Source organism: Physeter macrocephalus, chromosome 8 (genome assembly GCF_002837175.3).
Source record: "Physeter macrocephalus isolate SW-GA chromosome 8, ASM283717v5, whole genome shotgun sequence".
Classification (NCBI taxonomy): domain Eukaryota; kingdom Metazoa; phylum Chordata; class Mammalia; order Artiodactyla; family Physeteridae; genus Physeter; species Physeter macrocephalus.
In genome coordinates this window covers 53,065,420-53,083,269 of record NC_041221.1, presented here as the reverse complement: position 1 = coordinate 53,083,269, position 17,850 = coordinate 53,065,420, and the positions used below count along the sequence as shown (strand labels likewise).

Genomic DNA, 17,850 nt, shown 5'->3' with positions numbered 1-17,850 from the left:
ATCAGCTCCTCACTTTCCTCACCTTCCTAACTATGTCAAAACCTTTTATTGTATGCATTCAAAGCACCAGTCATCTGTCATTAATGGTGCTTCTCACAACTGCAATTTTATATTTAATTTTATGACTATTTGGTTAATATCTCTCTCACTATTACAGTAAATTCCATTAGAGCAAGGACCATGTTTGGTTTCTTCACCACTGGGTCTTTGACTTATTATGCACTAGGTATGCAATTAATATTTGTTGAAGAAATTAAAACTGAAGGAAAGTCTCCATCTCAACAGACGCCAGTGATGCCAACTGCTCACAACATTTTTCAAACTCTTCCTTTATTTACAGAACGTACACATCCATACGATTTTCTTGTTCACTTACCTGCCATAACCCTCTAGAAAAACATAACACATTATGCTATTAAATCAGAAACACACACACACACACACAAATAATTGCATCTGCCAAAATTAACATTCAACTGCTAAACTACTGAAGTTTTAACGTGAAAAAAATGAATGATATTTTAAACCAGATTATTTTGCCATGCTTAACTGGAAGGAGAGAAGACATGAACTTTGAATTCATACAAATTGCCAGATATTGTGCCAGGTTTCATATATTTTCTTACATTTAACTGTGCCAAATACACAGAATTTTCACAATTTTATAGATGAGGAAACTGAAGCTCAGAGAATTTAAGTATCTTGTTCAAAGTTGTATGACCAGTAACTGATCGGTTCACATTGCTAATTAGAATTATGTAATTCTATAGTTATTACTCTTAAAAAAAATAAGATTTTCCAACAAGACACAATCAAAGCAACTCTGAAACAGTGAGGATTACAGGACTACCATCATCACTTTGTCTTCAAAACATATTATTTTTCATTTGGATCATTTCATCTGGCAAAATATATTAAGTAATTACAACATATTTGGAGTCAGGAGACCTATTTAGCAAACAGAAAGGAGGAGTAAGAACGGCCACTGAATCTTGGTTTACGAGCAATATCCTTTCTGTGATCTGTATTCCTATTCATTAACATATGGTTTAAATTTTGGCTTTCCAGTGAGTTGTAGTCAAAGTACATTCAATACATTTTAAGTGAAAATTAGTGTCTTCAATATTCAAATGCTTCAATAGGGAGAAAGTGTTTTGATGAAATCCAAGCAAATTGACTGAATTTTCTATTTTCATAAACTGTGGCACTTTTATGTATGTAAATGCTTAGGGCTAGGGTCGGTTTCAGGAAAACTGGCATTTTCTTACTGCTATTTTCCAAAACTTTCTGTTTCCGGTAAAAATTTTAAATGAGTTATGCAAGAAAAATATTAAATAACAAAATTCTCTTAGATATCTGAAAGCTTTACCATATATATTACTAGATACATTTAATAATTCATGGAATAACTCTTCAGAAAATAAGGTGGTAATTGGATTTTGTCAAAAGCAAAATAATGTTTACTTTGAAATACAGGTAGAACTAGTCTTACTCAACTTAGAAAATATCTAGAAAAAAAATTATTTGTCTGATGCGTCTCAACACAAAAGGTATGTCCACTACACTAAAAGGAAAAGTTTTGGACCAAGTCTTGCAATACTTTCAACATTTTCACATTTTTAAAATGATAAATTATTTGTACCATAGAGCAAATACTAAGTCATGATATTTAGTCAATATAGAACATTAACTTTTGACTTCAAAGATTAATATTTTTTCTCATTCTCACTTTTTTTAAAACTATAAACCATATATGAACAATGAAAGATGGAAAATATAAGCTGTACTTGGAAAGGGATTACAGCAAATAAATTCTAGGGAAGATCCACTTGGATAATGATGGTGTGAGGAGCTCTTTTGACCCTCTCCCTAATAAAACAACCAAAACTGGCCAAAGTTATTTTTAAATATCATTTAAGTTTGCATTTTAATGGAACTTTTTCCATTTCTAACTCCATCTCAGAGTCTGCTTCCAGGAGAACTCAAAATTGTGACAGTTCGCACCAGAGGTAATCCAGAAAAGCAGGTGGTAAAATGGAATTTGTGGGGCTTCCCTGGTGGCGCAGTGGTTGCGCGTCCGCCTGCCGATGCAGGGGAACCGGGTTCGCGCCCCGGTCTGGGAGGATCTCATGTGCCGCGGAGCGGCTGGGCCCGTGAGCCATGGCCGCTGAGCCTGCGCGTCCGGAGCCTGTGCTCCGCAACGGGAGAGGCCACAGCAGAGGGAGGCCCGCATACCAAAAAAATAAAAATAAAAAAAAATAAAATGGAATTTGTGGACTAGTTCACTCAGTATCTGCTTAATAATGAGAACTCCAGCCCCAAGAGTAAATTATGCTCAGTTGACCCCTTGCATGAGGTGGCCATCCAATTGTTGTTGACCTGCCTACGGCGGGGAATTCAGTGGCAAGTTGCTGAAATGAAGGAGTTAGAAATACATGGAAGAAATGATAAATCCAAAAATACTAAGATGATTGTTACTAAGTTAAAGGCTTGATCTTGAAAAGCTGAGAGGAATAAACAGACAATTGAGAATTAACTATGAAAGCCAGAGAATTTTTTTCGGTGACCTGCCAAATTAAGGGGGCCAGAACATTAGACTATATAAGGAACATTTTATTGGTATGGTGGTAGTTTCCTCAATTAAAAGATTTAACACCATAGTAAGAACCTCAGGGGATGGTACAAATGTTCTCCTAGGATGTCTCCTAGTCTGAAAAAAAGCAATGGCCCATGCCGGAAAAGTTGAAATGCCAGAATTACTGTGGCAGACAGTAGACAGGATTAAAAGAATCAAGGACATTAGCATGCTAGAGTGGACATGTTTCTTAAGGCCAAAGACTCACCAGAGGATTACATTCCACAGGAGGAACCATAAATCTGAGGTCACACCATTCACCAAGGCCACATGAATGCACTGGTGAGAAAGGCACTAATATCACTAAGAAACTGAGTGGTGGCTCTTCTCTGTAGGCCAGGGCTAATGGTAGGGAAGGCTGTCACAGAACTGGGATCACTGATAGCCATGAAGTAACCAGCACCCCAAAGCAACAGCAGTCAAATAAAGTGGCTTAACTACCAGCCGCCAGTGGGTTGTAATTATGGTAAGGACCAACAACTCTGAGTGGCAGCCAAGAGGGCCTCACCTGTAGAGAAAAATAGAGTTAATAGAATACAGCATTCTAGGGGCAAACTAGATGGGTAATTAACAAAGGAACTAAGTATATATAATCCAAAGAACCCAAGAGCCAATGAGCAGTTGTCCCAATAAAAGTTCTTAATTCCTTACCCCATTTTTGGACCTGAGTTAGTTTTCAAACCCAGGATTCGTTGATAAAAGATCCAATCCCCAGACCCCCAAGGGAAAGGGTCATAGAACACCATGGCAAGTAAACACTAATGGATTTTTCCAGTTCTTCAAGGGGACCTAGAGCCATTTATTTGTGCGATTGTACACTGAAAAAGTTAATATCCTGACATTTAGAAGACATTTGGCACAGGGTCCAAGGTGACATTGATACCTGGAGACCCAAAATGTCACTATTTTGCATCTGGTAGAGTGGGGGCTTTGGGGAGCTAGGAAATACAAAGGATCCTGGCCAAAGTCTGATATTCAGTGGGTCTATTGGGGTTCACGGACCCACCCAGGGGTATTTCTCCAAACCCCAAATACACAGTTGAGATTGATGTACAAGAATGCACTGGGTCCTGAGCTTATGGGATGAGAGTCATTATTATGCATAAGGCCAGGTAGAAGCTTTTGAATGTGCCCATGCACATACTTGAGCTTAAAGAGTAAATCAAAAGCAGTATCACAACCTGGGAAGATGGTGAAGATTTATGCCACCTTTAAATATCTAAAGGATGCAGAGTAATTGTCATTTAATATTCACATTTAATTCACCAGTCTGGACCCTGCAGAAACAAGATAGGTCCTGGAGAATGATTTTGTGCTAATGCAAGCTCAACCAAGAAGTTAGCTCTGATTGCAGCTGCCAAGCAGACATGGTATTGTTGCTAGGGCAAATTAATATGGTCCCAGCACATGGTATGTGGCCACTGATATCAGGAATGCATTCTTTCTATCTAAATCAAGAAAGGGGAGTAGAAATAGTTTCCATATGTAGGTAATTAACAAGACTATTTATTTACAGTTTGGCCTAAACTGTCCTCTGTCATAATTTTATCCAAAGAGATATGGAGCCTATAGACAGATATCCATCAGCATGTCAATCCTACAGATTATACTGATCCATTATATCAGTGAGGCTGTTAGCATGTTGGAGGCCTTAATGAGATACACATATTCCAGATAGTAGGGACAAATTTTGTGGAGATTTAGGCCTCTGTAATTTCAATATATTTTAGGGCTCCACTGTTTAAGGATGCCATGATATCCCCTCCAAAGTAAAAGACAAAATTGCATCATCTTCCATTCCCTAACATGAAGAAGGAAGCACAAGACCTGGAGGCAGCACAGTCCACACTTAGAAATATTGCTCTAGCCCATATATGGGTGTCATAGAGGACCACTAGCTTTGAGTGGGGTCTGTAGCAGGAAGGAGCTCTGCACAAAGTCTGACTACAATGAAAGCAGCCCTGCCACTTGGACCGATACTATCCAGCAGACACTATGGTGCTGGAGGCAGCAGTGATGGAAAAAAAAATTTAGTGTGGATTTTATGGCAAGCCCCAGTGAGAGAATGACAAAGTAAGTTCCTGGGGATTTGGAGGAGGTCCATGACATCTGCAGTGGAGAGTTACACACTCTTAGAAAAATAGCCTCTGGCATGCTACTGGATACTGGTAATGATGGAATGCTAGAACACTTGGACAGAAGTGACCATGCATCTGGAACTGTCCTATGGACCAAGTCGTAAAGTCAGGCAGGCCAACCATATTCCATCATAATACAGAAATGGTACATCCAGGACCAAGCATGAGCAGGACCTTGCAAGAGTAGGGTAGTCCAGACCCGATGTCACCCATCACAGTCGCATCAACGCCTTTGTCTCAGTTCACAGTGACAGATTAAGGGGGACTACTATGAAATCTCCCTAAGGAGCATGAGGAAAACTAAACTTGGATTATGGGTGGATATGTCTGGTAAGTAGGTGAAAACTAGAAATTATTAGAATCTGCATCACAGTCCCACTCAGGAGAGGGTTTTTTTTGTTTTTTAATTTTTATTTGTTTATTTTTGGCTGTGTTGGGTCTTCATGGCTGTGCGCGGGCTTTCTATAGTTGTGGTGAGCGGGGGCCACTCTTCGTTGCGATGCAGGGGCTTCTCATTGTGGTGGCTTCTCTTGTAGCAGAGCACGGGCTCTAGGCGTGTGGGCTTCAGCAGTTGTGGCATGCGGGCTCAGTAGTTGTGACTCGCAGGCTCTAGAGTGCAGGCTCAGTAGTTGTGGCGCACGGGCTTAGTTGCTTCGTGGCATGTGGGATCTTTCCAGACGAGGGCTCAAGCCCGTGTCCTCTGCATTGGCAGGCAGATTCTTAACCAATGCACCACCAGGGAAGTCCCTCAGGAGTGGTTTTGAAAGACAATGGCAAAGGAAAAATCCTAATATGCAGAGATTTGGGTGGTGGACCGGGTCATCTCCTTTGTATGCATAAAACAGTGCTGTCCAATAAAAATTTAAGCTACAAATGTAGTTTTCAATTTTCTATACCCACATGTAAAAAATATTTCTTCAACCCAATGTATCTAAAATGTTATCATTTAATATATCATTAATATTTTTAAATTAGTGAGATACTTTATTTTCATAATAAGTTTTCTACATCTGGTCTGTATTCTGCATTTACAGTACATCTCAATTTGGACAGTCACATTTCAAGAGCTCAATAGCAATTAGATATGTGGACTAGTGGCTACCCGATCAGACTGTGTAGGGTTAGAATAAACATAGACATGTGGGCGGCAGCAAGTGACCTGGCCAGCAAGTCAGGGACCTAGAAGCAAAAAGCCTGGAAGATTAGAGGTAAGAAGGTCTGGCGTAGGGGCATGTGGACCGACATCTGAAAAATGGGCACAAAGGGAAAAGATCTGTGTATTATACATTAGTGCCAACCAGAAACTACTCACCATGGAAGAGGCACTATACACTCTGCATACTAGTAGACAAAATGTCTTGACCATTTGATGTTGGCCGGCCTTTGTCTACAACCACCCAGTGCCAATACAATGAGCACGTGAACCAGCTATTCAGTGGTAGAGTTGAAGGCTATGCATGTGCCCAGGGACTATGACTCCCACTTACCAAGGTTGATCTAACTTGCCAGCAACAGAGACCGATGTGAACCCTTGGTATGGCACTATTCCTAGAAGTGTCCTACCACTTGATGACATTCAGTGGTTCATGATCGTGGAATAAACACCTATTACCATAGATTTGCTTTTCCTGCTCACAAGGCCTCACTATACCACGTGATATAGCACTGACCTCTCTCTTCTAAGTTTAGCCTCATGCTTAAAGTTTAAACTAGTTAATATAGTATTTAATATATATTTATGTATAGATTCATATATATATATATATATATCTCACCACACTATGGTGAGACATTTACGTGTAATTTACAGACATCACAAAAGCTTGGATTAGGAGGAAGTAAAGAAAATTATTGGGGTTATGTGTTCAAAATTCCTTTCTCTAAATTCTACATGAAGTTTTAAATTTGGTTATATTTTTACAAAAATGAAATTTTGTTAATCTTTGTTCCAATGTGAAATATGGTTAGTGCATTATTTATAGAGAAAGCCATCACCTTTAAACTTTTATTCTCAGCATACCAGTATCAGGGCACTTTTGCTCCCAGTGCCAGAACTCAGTTGTGTCTCCCTCAAATAATCTGTCATGCAAGATGGTAGGCAGGGCTCCAAAAAGGACAGAAATCAAGGATTTCATCAAGCTTGTGGAATAAGGTGTATAAACTATTTTTGGCTTGCTTACTAATAACTGTGAGCTTAATAAATTTCTGTATATGTTGCAGATTTTTGTCTAAAACTTACTTTAATTAAACCAGGGAGGGAGGGATAGGGAAGCAGCTAAAACTTACTCCAAAATTTTCAGAATACCATTATATACCCACCTCCACAAAACTAAGAGTTGTTCATGAAAAGATGTGCAATTTGTAATTTAAGTCTTCTAGCACCTTTTTATATAAATCTAAGATGACTGGAGAAGGAAGAAACACTTGATACAATTCATTCCAATGATACAAAAAAGAGATAAAAGACCCAAAAGTTGCATTGAAAAATATTAATGGGCTTGGGGTTTTCTCTTTGAGTTGGGGAATATTAAATACTTTAAATAAAAATCTGCTGAAATCCATATAAACATATGACTTATGCAGCAGAATAATTTTAGAGAAATTTGCCAAATGTAAATACATAATTTTTACCCAAACTGATATAAATTGGGTTAGTCTATTGAGTCTCTAGGTGGTCACAAAGCACCAAGCTGATCTCCCTGTGCTATGCGGCTGCTTCCCACTAGCTACCTATTTTACGTTTGGTAGTGTATATATGTCCAAGAGGCAGTGTTTGTTGACTTTAAAAAGTGAGTATAGTCAAATCCTGATGTATAGGTACAATATGTTTTATGTATACTTCTAGAATAATTTTGATATCTAATTGCTAATCTTAAGGTTAATCTTTAAAAATAACTAAGTAACATGTCTTTCAATTCAGAAAATAGATATTGAAGAGCACATCTGCAAACTATCATAGATTTACAACAAAATTAATTTCTATAATCTTCTTTGATGTCTCAGAAACGGTACATAGTTTAACCTGCTGGGGTCATAAATACTCTAACAGGAGGGGCTCTTTCAATAACCCTTTAACAGATCCTAAATTCCCGTAGTCTATGGTGGGAACACTGTAATGATTAGGCCATATGCAAAGCAGTTACATCCTAGTTAAAATTTTGTAAGGCTGTGAACAATGAAAATATTAACAGACCTAGAGGAAAGCTCTAAGTTTAAGGAGTACATAATAAGGCAATTAGAAGGTTCCCAAGGGATATATTTTGAACAGAGTTTTATTGTAAGGCCTGAAAATAAACAATTGATAAACACTGAGAAAATAACACCAAATACTTTTTAACAGTATCACATTTTTGGTAACTATTGTATATTTTAATAAAATTCTGGACAATATGTACAGTTGATCCTTGAATAATGCAGGGGTTAGGTGTGCCCATCCACCCAACAGCTGAAAATCTGCCAATAACTTTACAGTCAGCCTTCCATATTCATGACGGTGCATCCGTGGACTCAAACAAGTGCAGACTGTGTAGTACAGTAGTAGGTACTTACTGAAAAAAATCCATGTATAAGTGAACCCATGCAATTCAAACCCATGTTGTTCAAGGGTTAATTGTAATTTCAAATTAAAATGTACTCAATTTTACAAAGACAAGGTTAAAAGACATTGTGAGGCATGTATACGTATATGTGTGTGTTTAATTAACCCACTGTTCAAATATAAAGCAATTAAAATGGACTGAGAAATTGACAATGAATGTTATAAAAGTCCTCAAAGTTAGGTTATTGCTTAGCCTTTGAGCATGAAAATGTTTGCTAGAAGCAACAGAACTCTATAGGAAGCTTTAATCTTTTGTAGATTGTTGGAGGACAACTTAGTTTTCTGTTAATATATTTATGATACATATAGTATGTATATTACATTTATGATGTTTATATTTATGATACATGAATATTTATGATGTCTATTCAGTTAGTTGAGTATATGTATAATATAGTATATTATGATAAACAATAAAGTGAGTTGTTTATTCAGAGGGGTTTGGAACCAGAGAGCTTGCTCTAGTCTGAGCTCTACCACTTACTAAATAGGTGATGTTGAGGAAGCTCTTTAACTCCTTTAATTCTGTTTTCTCAACTCTAATGCAGAGATGATAGTACTAACATCATAAGGTTCTCATGGAGATAAGATTAATAAAGTACTTTCATAGAGTGCTTTATAAAATACTACTTTAATAAATGTGACATTATTCACCACTATCTTCATTATCATCCTCGACTGAGACCCACTCCATGCAGAGCACAAGATACAGAAAGTTAGAAGGAGGAAATTTGGCTCATGCCATCGACCTGTTTTAAAAATCAACTCAGCAGGCTCTGGCAGCACATTTATTGAAGTGGAACAATATAGAGTAGACTGGCATGGCCTAGCCTAAAGATGCCACCTAACTTCATGAAGCATTTTATATATGTCAGAACCCTGACAGATTTAACTGCAAAGACATAAACTAGAAATTTTGTCTTAAAACCAGAATATGGGACATAAGATTGAAAGCAGAGGTAATTTGAAATACATATACAACAGTGACTGAACAAATTCTTCAAAAAGTATCTCTAAGATGTTAACTATCCTTTAGAAATTACAATTTAATAAAGCACAATTAGCTGGCTCTTTGGATTAGCTGTCAGTTGTGAATATGTATGTAGTATTGAAAAACTCAAATTTTTGGCATCTGATAATACAAAAATTGTTGACAATGCAGCTTAAAAAATAAATTTAAATATAAATATTCCTGATTTTGAAACTGGTATAATGGTTTCGGCTAAATGTCAGTTTTGTTGCCCTGATGATTATGCGGAAATGCATTAGTGCATTTTGCTTTTTCGATCAGGAATGTTTATATCAAATGCAGTTGTTCAGTTCAGACAAGCACATTTAGATTTGACACAGGAGATGCATTTCTTCCATCACTGCATAAAGAACACAGAACACAAACAAAAATTAATGAAGCCATTATAGCTGTCCCAGCAATTACTGCTGATCCAAAGACAAACCACAGGCTGGAAAAAGTTGGAAGATGAACATTTAGGATTTCAGCTTTTCATCTAACTAGTATAGAGAGAGCCTACACACAATTCTGGAATGTGTAAGAAAATCAAATGTTATTTTTTCAGGAAATGAAACCCCATAAATTTGACCAGATACTCTGCCATTTGGGTTTTTTTCCCTCTAGTAAGTACTGAGAAAATGAGAAGTTAAATTAAGAGAAGGAAAATGCTATGTATACAAAGATATTCACTTTAATGTATCTGCAATAGCTAAAGTTGGGAGAAATTCAATGCCCAACAGAGTGAAATAATGTAAGCATAGGACAATAACGGCTCATTGAACTGCCTGTGCCCCAGTTCTGACCTCTTGTAAAATGCCAATAATACAGAGAAAACTATCTACTCGACTATCTAATATTCCACTGTACCTCATACCCAGAAGTATTAAGTACTTTTATATATTCTAAATCATAATCCTCAGAACAATTCTTTGATACAAGTACTATTAACATCATTTTAACATATGATGAGTGAATTTAGAAAGACTTGGTGAGGTTATACAACGTACTCAATGTCACACAGCTCTTAAGTGATGAAGCTAGAACTGCAGCCACATCTACCAAGCCCAAACACTTCCCCTAGCACATTTCTAAACTAAATATTCTCCCCCTAAATGTTCTTTTTCGCTAACTTCCTTTTTCTGCTACCTGGACAACCACATTCAAATTCTTGGCGTCATTTCCTTCCCCTAACAGTAAACTGAAATAACTCTTGTATCTTTCCTCCTCCATCATTCTCCCACTTCAAAAATCCTTATTACCTCTGTGCTTGGAAATTGAAATTGTTCTGTTTCCTGTCTTGCTGATCCCAGTCTCTGCACGTCTTCAATCCATTCTCTATCTCATCTTCTTCCAGCTGATCCCCTCCACTGGCTTTGTTCCCTAAACCCTAACATGTAGAGGCTGAAGTGACTTGTTTGCTGTTCAAACCCCTCTTTAGTCTGTCCTCAAACAACATGGCAAAATCTGTCACCTACTGCTTTCATTTATACATTCTAATTTCCAAGCAAATGTGAAAAGGCATTGTTTTATTTACATCCTAAGTTTTTCTTCTTGTATGCTTTATTCTATTTCCTCATTCTGGAAGTCTTCCTCATTTTACCCAATTCCTAATTTTCTCAGGTAAATGTAAATACCCTATAGAATAAAGATTTAAACAAATTGCAATCAAACAGTCACAGTGGGTGTCTCCAAATGGTGGGTGGGATTATGTTTATTTTAAATTTTCTTTTTTATTCTAAGTTGTATATAATGAGCATTTATTTTCATCATTTGAAAATTATGTTATTAATGACTGTCAATATACAGTGAGCTGAGTAGAAATGAAAGGGAAAGGTTGACTGGAGCCATACATGTCTTCTTTTAAAAGACTTCAGTGAAATCTAAGGCATATCTAAAGGCATATGTCAGTCGAGAAAGATGTGTTATAGATGTCACAATAAGGTCATCCTGTTGAGAGGCTCTGGAATGTAAGAAAGAAGAGTAATTGGTTTCCCTGCTTGTTGTTTGGAAGAATGCATCATGGGATACTTATTGTGGTTAGACGGCAGGTCTAAGAATGTAGTCTGGGCACAGTGAGTTCATACATAGACTTGAGAGTAATCCAAGTGGAATAGATTTGGTTGTTCAATTATGAACACAGAAAATAATAATACAAATTGATTTGCACTTTATAAACTCAATAGAAAGGTGTTAGATGACATCAGAAAAGAGATGGAAGTGATGATAAACTGCACAGTAGCACAAGGCCATTCTTGCTGCTGTGCCCTCCTGAATACAGAGCAGGGAAATTTGCCTAATTATAATAGATTAAATTCACATTTGCAAATGTGGAATGAGAAACACCACGTACAGCTATCAAAAATAAATACTAGCCATTGGACTTCATAAATGAGCTAGAGTAGCATATTCAAATATAAGTTTGAAATGAACAGAGGAAAGGCCACATGAGCTTTAATATCAAATTACAGACCTCTAAGAACTTCAGGAATAAGGACTGCCACTTTCATTACATGGTATGGGGTGGAGCAAATCATACCTCTGAGGATAATAGGCCTTTCTCACTGGTTACTTAGTTATTTGAAAGAAGTGTAAGGAAAAGAGGACTTTCTGCATAGATGTATATACAATATATCAGAGAACAAATATATTACAATGTATTATACATTCATGAAGTTGTACCTGAAATTTTTCATTTTGTTCTCTCTACTGGTCATGGGCTCAGAAGAAAGTGGCAATATTGAATTCTATTCAGATAGTGAGTCAAGCATTTAATGTAAGAGCTAATATTGTAAAATTTATTTTAAAAACATAGGAGATAAAAAATATAAAAATCTTAGAGAAAAATACATTAGAACACAATAGTAACCATGAAAGAAAAAAGGATACATTTAATTTTATCCAAGCTTAAAACTATTCATCAAAAATTATCATTAATAAAGTAAAATGATAAGCTAGACACTGATGAAAATATTTATAATAGATACACTTGTCAAAGAACTCTTATAAATTAATAACAAAAAGACAAACCCACACTCAGTAAATCTCACCCTTCTGTAAGTAGGAAAAAAAAAAAAAAAAAAAGGCAAACCCAATTTTTCAAAATGGGCAAAACCTTGAATAGACATTCACAGAAAAACCTAAATGAATAAATGGCCAATCAGCATATAAAAAGGTACCCAACATCATTAGTCATGAGGGAAATGTAAATCATAACCACAGCGAGATCTCACTACATACCAACCAGAAGGTCCAAAATTAAGACTAACAATATCAAGTTGGAGGAAAAATGTGGAGCAATGGAAGCATTCATATGCTGTTGGTGGGAGTTTAAAAAAACTGTGTGGCAGTGTCTAAGAAAGTTAAGCGTCACCTATTTTATGACTCAGCAATTCCACTCCTAGGTATATTCCCAAGATCAGTAAATGTGTATGTCAGTAATAAGCCCTATACAAAAATAATCACAGCAACTTTATTCATAATAAGCCCAAAATGAAAACAACACAGATGTTTATCAGCAGGAGAATGGATAAACAAATGGTGGTATAATTTACACAAAAGGATATTATGGAGAAAATAAAAGGAAAAAACTACTGATAAAACTGACTTGAAGAATCTCAAAATATTTTGTCAAGCAAAAGCAGCAACAAAAGAGTACATACTGTATGATTTCATTTAAGTGAATTCTGGAAACAAGCAAAAACATCTATGATGATAGAAATCAGAATAGTGATGGCCTCTGGTGGGGGCAAAAGATGTGGGTTGACTGCAAAGAGCCACAAGGAAACCTTCTGTGGTGATGGGTATGTTTCATATCTTGATTTGGCTGATGAATGCATGGATGTATATATTTATACAAATTTCAGATATATACTTAAGATCTGTGCATTTGCTGTATTTACATTGTCCCTCAACAACAACAAAATCAGAAAAAACTACTGAAGAGTGAACTTTAAGTAAACCTGGGCTTGTAAAAAAAAAAAATACTAAAACAAACAAACAAACAAAAAGATTTTAAATCCATGATCTAAATGAGAATAATGAATAGTTATACCTCACTACTTGGCCTATTTCCACCTGCACCACTTTTTTTTTTTTTTTTTTTTTTCCGGTACGTGGGCCTCTCACTGCTGCGGCCTCTCCCGTTGCGGAGCACAGGCTCCGGACGCTCAGGCCCAGCGGCCATGGCTCACGGGCCCAGCCGCTCCGCGGCGTGTGGGATCTTCCCGGACCGGGCCACGAACCCGCGTCCCCTGCATCGGCAGGCGGACTCTCAACCACTGCGCCACCAGGGAAGCACCTCACCACTTTTGCTTCCATCTATTAGGCAAACTTGAACAACATTTACACAGTGGAACAGACATTAATAAGAGGGAACTGAAGCCCAAGGGAACAGATTGTTAAGTGCTGGCTTTGCCACTAACATGTTTCGTGATCTTGGGCAAGTCACTTCCTCTGGACCTCTGCTTCCTCATCAGTAATATGAGGACCAGACTAGGTAATTTCTAAGGCTACTTCCAGCTCTAACTTTCTGTATATAACTCCAAATGTGAGTTCTGCTTCTTAGTACAAAGAAGAGCACCAGAATTCTATGGTGACCTAATGAAAACATTTGGCAGCATCAGCAGACCTGAAATCTGGCAGATATTTCAAAATGTTGGGCTGCCAAGAAAAGCTTACCAAGGTCATAAGCCTATTCGACAATGATACATTGGTCATGCTAGTGTTGACAGCATCTCATATGATCCCGTCCCAAGCGCTGGTAAAGTAAAGCAAGGCTATGAATGAGATCCAGGGATACCTAATTCTTTGTATGTAACCCTGTTAAGAGATTCGAGAAAAGACTTGGAAGCTGATATTAAGATCTGTTCCCAGTCCTTTGGAAAACATTTTCAACTCATCTGAGCAAGCACTCAAGAAGGAACAAACAACCGATGTTCTAAATAAAAGCAATTCCTGTGGGCTTAAAAAAGTTACAATACCATTAAATAAAACTCCTTTTTTTTTTCGGTTAGCCATTTAATTTCCAATAGCAATAATAGGTTTGAGTGTCCTGAATAACTATATAAGATGCTGATTATTCTTCTCATTTACCAGATACTAATGTCTTCTACAGATTGGAAAAGGGATAGCTTGCTCACCTCCCAAAGCTATATGAAACCAGTACAAAAGTACACCGAGTTCTGAAGACAAGACACAAATTTATTCATTCCTCAAGGGCATTATTTAGTACATTTCAAAAATTGACTGTCCCTGGGTAGTCTACATAATTTATCACTCATCTCCCAGAGCCCTTTTAGTCCAAGGAATAACAGGACCTTCTCATTCCTAAGGCATTCATGGTTAATGACTAAAGAATAAAGAACATTTTTCAAGCAAATCCAAAAGTGATTTCATAAAGGGCAAAGAACTGGATTTCATATTTTTCTGCTGATCACATATATTCATCCTGGAGGCATCCTAAGTGTAATAAATCATACATATATCATTTTCTGCAAGGGCTGTTTGTTTGTCTATTCGTTTTGTAGTGAAAATAGCTTTCATTTTCTGCAGTATACCCTAACATCTAAAAATGACTCCAAATGTATGAGAAAGAATAGGAGAATGGAAAAACTTAAGACAAACACCTGATCATATTTCAATGCTGTGATGCAGAAATGATGGACAGGCACAAAACTAGATCAAAATGTGCCAAGTAAATCTGATGGTTCTTGAAGCTAGATGTATTTCAAATTAATTTACTCTTAAGTGCAGTCACTGAACAATAAAAATCATTTTGAAAAGAAGATATTTGGGGGTCTTCTCATAATTAACCTCAAAGAATGAATTCTCACCAAATAAAATATTTCCATTTCATATATCACAATATGGAATTATAATTGAGAGCCACCTTAGGAAGATGAACTGTTTTAAGTACATCCTAGATCTATTCCCTTTGTGTTATATGGAACTTTTTGGGGATAACTAACTTTAGAGGCTGTTGCAAATATACATTGCTTTATTCAAAAAACATGTCTAAAAACCTTACTAAAGCAGGAACTCATTCAAAGCAAATTTCTTTAAGGACTGTTTTGTCTTTTCCCCATCCTGAAGGCTGTGGGCAGTGGAAGGAAAATCTGTGTTACTTCAGGATTTAAACGAGGTTCAAAAGCATTCTTAACACTGTCTTCCAATTGTAGGCATGTGTACAAGGAAGCTTAGTATAATTTCCAGGCTTCAATTGCAAAGACTTGAATTTTTTTTCCAGAAATTATAAGATTCTCTACAGAGCTGATGTTAGTAACAGGATAGAGATGATGTATCCTAGGAAAGTGACTGGGGCAGTAGAAGGATACCAAAAACAAGATAGATTATGACTCTTAGAACAAGTAAGACTAATATGATAACAACTGCACTGATTATAATTTGCTAGCTGTTGAGGCCCCCAGAACCTGAATAACAGGATGTATCATGGAGTTTTCATAGTATAGTTTATTCTCATTATTTGGGGATCCCATATCTACACATTCACCTACTCACTAAAATGTACTTATAAACCCCAACAACAATACCTGTGATGCTTTTGTAGTACACTTTGTGGACATACACAGAGCTGTGAAAAATTTGAGGCATCCTACATCACATTCTCAGCTGAGGTCAACAAGACAATACTCTGCCTTCTCGTTTTAGGTGCAATGTAAACAAATATCTTGTTCATTGTCTATTTAGTACAACTTGTTTGCATTTTTGTCCTCTGTTGGTGATATTACTTTTTTTTTTTTTTTTTTGGTGCCAGGAATTTAAGCAGAGACCTAAAATGGAACCAACTGACTAACACTGTAGTAAAAAGAAAATAAAGCAATGATCTTGGCTTGAGCTGTCTGGTTCAGTGGTCTGGAGCAACGTCACACACAAGCTCAGTCACTGCAATCAATGGTTTTCTGGCTGTCACTTCTAACACAGTAGAATCATGTTAGGGGGAACGGAAAAAGTAAGCGCCACTTCCTCCCATGTTCTCCCTACTACTGCCAGTCTCCCTCTGTCCCTGTGTTGGATGCAGCAGAGATCACCCACCAATCAGCCCAGGGCAGGCCAACAGGGAAGGGCTAATCACTCTGTTCTGCAACTACAGCCAGATTCACCTCCAAAGCAGTACCTGTGGCTCTAGCCTGGACTCCTGTATAGGAATCTGGCTCTGGCAGTGGCAGCTAGAGAGGGTAATAGGACTCCTGCTGAATGAAGGAAGTTGGATGAATGAATGGGTGAGCTGCAGGGGTCACTTGCAAAGGGATGAGGAGTGATAAGGAAACAACTCGTTCAGGCAGATGCTTTTGATATCTATCTCCCAAACCTGCCTGTGGCACGAAGGGAAGCCATCTCCCATGGGAGGGAAGTCAATGGAGTGGGAGGCCATATTCTCACGACAGTCTTTCCAGGAGCCAGGGCTTCAAGGCACAAGGCTCCTGGTTCCTTCTCTCAACCAACCCCTCTACTCTTTCCACTCTCCCTCACTGTACTTCTTGTGCTTCTTCTTTTTCTTCTTCTTTGCTGCCTTGCTGTCTTTTGACACATGTTTTGCCCTCTTGCCTGTATCATTCTCAGAGTCTGAGCTGTCAGAGTCAGATAACTTCCTGTCTATATGTTTTTTTTCTTTTCATTCTTTCTTTTTCTAAGAATTTCTCATGGGGTCAGGCTTTTCAAACTCTGCTAACTTTGCTTCTTACTTCTCCTCTTCCTCATCAGGTATCATAGAGTACTTGGTCCCACCTGGTTGCATGAAATAATCCTTTGCAAAGTGGCCTTTACAGCCACACTTCTTGCAGGTAGTGTTCAGGACAGCCTCAAGGGTGATCTTCTGCCCAGTGTAAACCTGGAAGGCCACCTCTTTTCTTGCTCAGTGATAACACTGTTGGGGTCAAGGTCCTTCTCAGTCCCTTGGTTGACAACTTTCATGGAGAGGAATACTTTTATCCTATCATTTTTCATCTCTCAGCCAATAAGCTTCACCCACACTTTGTCTCCAACATCTACTCTCTCAGAGGGCTTATCCACGTGACAGGATGACATGTGAGCTCCATGGACCAGACCTTGCTCCCAACAGCCTGGGATTTTGATAAAGTCTCCATAGTCTGTCACCATAGCAACCTCTCCTTGGAAAATAGTGTAGGGAGAAGGCAAGTTCTCCATGGTCTTGGGTCTTCCCGAATTCATCCTTAATGTTCTGTGGTTCCTCCATTTCTCTTCAGCTAAAGTTAATTCAAGCGTCTTGGTGTCAGCGTCAGGTCTCCCCGTTGCAGCGTTGCTCAAAACACCCTGATATTGCTTCTTAAAATGCCTTCCAAGCATGTGCTGAAGTGTCGTCTGGTGCTCCTAAGCACAAGAAGGCTCTCATATGTCTTACAGAGAAAATAAGTTTGTTAAATAAGCTTCATAAAGACATGAGTTATAGTTCTATAGCCAGGGAGTTCAATGTTAATGAAACAACAATATATAT

General features: G+C 37.7%; 1 pseudogene; it reads right to left on the bottom strand.

Annotated features, from left to right (window-relative positions):
* Window positions 1-16,832: 16,832 nt before the first annotated feature.
* LOC102992505 (zinc finger CCHC domain-containing protein 17-like) lies at window positions 16,833-17,567 on the bottom strand (annotated as a pseudogene).
* Window positions 17,568-17,850: the final 283 nt, after the last annotated feature.